Here is a 3648-nt window from a genome sequence, read left to right on the forward strand (position 1 = left end):
GACTTTAAACATGATTAGTGACATTTTTGTGGCACAATGATGCTATTAAATGAATTGAATAAGGTAATTGCGATGTTTGTAAAGTACGTAACATGTCGAAAGCCAGATAAAAGTGATTTAATTTACAATAAACTACACATACCATTGAGGATTTCTACATAAATAATAATAAGTTTCAGATAAAATGGCTGCAGGATGGCTGGCGCTCGAAATTGTGGGTTTTGAAGTTAACCACAACGAAATTGGAATCCCTTTCCGTATCTCAAGAGACGCCCAAAATCCCATGGAAATGGGGCAAACGGAGTTCCTGAATTTATTCAGAATATCTAATGAACTCGTTATCCCCTATCTTACAACCGAGAAGAAAGCATGGACTGTCTGTCCAGTCACAGGTGAGAGATACATTCAATTAACTATGTAATCCATGAGAAAATAAGATACACTATTAATAGCTGATTTTTTTACAGGTACTTACTGCAGTAAGATTTTATGCGGTGGGCTCGTACCAGAGAGGTATAGGACACGAGTGGGGCTTGGCTGTCTGTCAGTCGTCGGTTAGCCGATGCATATTAAATGTTTCATAGGCTATCAACGACACACTACTCCGGACGTGGGTTAAATTTCCTTTGACTGCTGTAGATAGGCAAAAAGCCAAACAAATATTTGAGCAGTCCGGTGATCCTTTCCCTGGTACTATAGTAGCAATTGACTGCACTCGTATAGCTATCGTTGGTCCTGCAGTACAGGAATATATGTACTGCAATCATCACGGGAATCGCTCCTTAAACGTGCAAATGGTGAGATCTTCATATGCACAAGAAAGTCATATTATAATAAAAAATGAACATTTCAGATTTGTGATCCGAACTTGGTTACCTTGGATGTAAATGCAAAGTGGTGAAGCTGCGTTCCTTGTGTTATGGAACTCCGGCATGAAATAGGAAAACTCATAGCTCATAGGTATAAATAATTCATGACATGTAGTACATAATAAACGTTTTATTGACAACACATAATTATAAATAATTTTTCAACAAAAACAAGTACACAACAAATAATATTGTCTTCTCTGAACATAGAACGGGAAACATTATATTTAGTTCAAAGATATTGATATATAATATTCGATTTAAAAACAAAAAGAATATGTGTATGAGTCTGCACAAGCGACCCGAATTATAAATTCATACGTCGTGTAGCACAATCCACGCAGGATAAGCAGAATCGATAAACCAGTTTTCTTCACCAACATAGCGCTGTTCTGCTAATCCATCAGCTTCTCATCAGCTCTGCTCTCGTTTCGGTCTGAAAAATTTAATAACTATTAAATTGATATCTCTAATAATTTTTAATTGATCTTACGAACATTATAAAATATAATTTAAATAACACGCTCGCTCGCGCTAGGCCGCAAACAGCAGCAGTATGGGGGGGCCGACGCTCCGTGGAGACGATCGGACGAATCTCTTGGCGTAGGGCTGAGTCTCAACGGATCGCAGCATGACGCTGCTCTACCGGGCACAACACCCTGCCAGGTACGAAGGTCGTCTGCGGACGATTCCGAGTTCCGACGTCGAACTTAAGCTTGGTCAGAGGCGGGGCGCCATCGCGCCGGGACATTTAACCACGTTGCGCAGTGCTCGCCTCGCCTCGTCGGGCTTCGACGGTGGCCCCCGCGGACGGGGGCCTCCGTCTGATAGATGTAACATTGTTTAGAGAGCCTTTCGACTCGCGGAACTCACATCACGTATCACCGCCCGATTTGCCTAGGCGGGATACGGCCTTAGAGGCGTTCAGGCCTAATCCTGTGGATGGTAGCATCGCACCACCGGCCGGTCGACCGAGTGCGTGAACCAAATGTCCAAAACTGCCGTTCCTCTCGTACTGAGCAGTATTACTATCGCAATGATCGGTCATCAGTAGGGTAAAACTAACCTGTGGTTTTCCTGCGAACTTAGATTAAATGGACGTGAAGCTACTTTATTTGTATAAAGAATTACCTGCTACGAATCGAGGTCTTCTCCTTGGCTGGCTTGGTTGGGGTTGGCTTGAGGAGGGGGAGGTCTGTCTACTGTGGGCTTGTCACGGGGTATTCACCCAACACTCCACTGCATCTCTACCGCTAGCATCTCTACAAGTACAGGAGGCTCATCACTCTCATCAGCGACATCCACGTGCAAGAAGAGATCTCTATGAAATAAATAAACATATCAAATTGTATCTTATGAAATTTGATTATTTAGTAAAACATATTATATAAACTAACAAATAAATTTGTGTATACACATATCAGGTATTTTGACTCGGCATATCCTCTCTGCCAAAGGTATCTTGTGTTTAACCGCTATGCATTTCGACACACAATATCAGTCGTGTACTTGTTAAACATGATATAGCACCATAAAACATAAATAAACTACGTACATCGTCATTGGGAAGGACTTTGGGCACATCTAGTCCTTCAATTGACACTCTGCCAATGAGAACGACTATTTTTTCTTCTAACTCAGTGGGAATTATTCTCACCGAGGTGTTACCAGTGTGCAGATGGTCTCTCAGCATTTTGGCAACCTTGATCCTCATGTTAGATTTGAATGTGGTCCACACCTGAAACGAATATTTCATTACAGAACAAATCAAATGCACTACACATTGTCGAAGAGGCACTATTCAAAGTGGATAAATAAACTTACTTTTTGCCATTGGATTATAGTCTTGTGTGGAGCAGCATTATTTAATTAATCTCCTATGTCGTCTCCATTTTAAAAGATTGGCTCGGCTATCATGGATCCGCCAGCAGCATTTATAGAATTGTCTTGACCGTGCCACTCTGTTGCTGCACACTGAAATTGAATTTTACGACAATTGATGACATGTAACTATTACACACTATTCTTAGGTTTCAAACACAGTGATGTACACGAAAGATAATAATAAAATAGCTGTCTCACTTTTTAACCTAAAAATGCAATCGTTCAATAATTGTACACAGACATAATACGTTGTTAATTCCGTTTCAGTCTGGGGTGAAAAGCATAAATAAACCAACCACATCTAAATGATATCATGCTTTTACTTACAACATATAGCTTTTGCTTACCTCATTTTAAACAATTTTGTCAAGTTAATTAGCAAACGAACACGAAAACGGTGACAACATAAATAAATCAACTTGGGTGATAGTTTGACAGCAAACGTCACTTTAGAAGTGGTGAATCTGTAACAAAGTCATTACTATCCAGCGAGGTAGGTACCTTTTCACAAAACGTAAATCTTCGATAAATGGCTTATTTATGTCATTCATAAATAAAATAAGCAGTTATTAAAATGCATTATAATACAAAGTATTTGTTTTTTTAAGTTTTAGTTAGAAACCTTGCGTCACTTAATTATATTTCACCAATTTGTGTTTTCAATAATCTCTTAACAATTTCGTAGATGCTCTTAACCACGCTTCTTTAGGATTTTTTACTAGGTCTCTCCAAAATCGAAGTTGTAAGGCTATCAGAAGAACGAGAATCGCTTAATAGTTAAGAAAAGATGTTACAAGCGACGGACAGCTATCTTTCGCAAACGATAGCAGTCGTTGACGAATGCTGTCATTCAGCTTAAGGCTAAAAGAACGAGAATCGCCCTCCTGGATTCAAA

At 39.7% G+C, this 3648-nt stretch overlaps 1 long non-coding RNA gene across 1 annotated transcript; it reads right to left on the bottom strand.

Moving 5' to 3' along the window:
- Positions 1-1053: 1053 nt before the first annotated feature.
- Positions 1054-2747, bottom strand: LOC149411555 (uncharacterized). The gene is made up of 3 exons (XR_016304821.1): positions 2694-2747; positions 2001-2607; positions 1054-1305 (listed from the first exon to the last, which is right to left on the bottom strand). It is a non-coding gene; the product is annotated as an uncharacterized LOC149411555 (long non-coding RNA).
- Between the last annotated feature and the right edge of the window lie 901 nt (positions 2748-3648).

This window comes from Hesperophylax consimilis, chromosome 25, assembly GCF_061612785.1.
Source record: "Hesperophylax consimilis isolate HC1 chromosome 25, BYU_Hcon_1.0, whole genome shotgun sequence".
Taxonomy (NCBI): domain Eukaryota; kingdom Metazoa; phylum Arthropoda; class Insecta; order Trichoptera; family Limnephilidae; genus Hesperophylax; species Hesperophylax consimilis.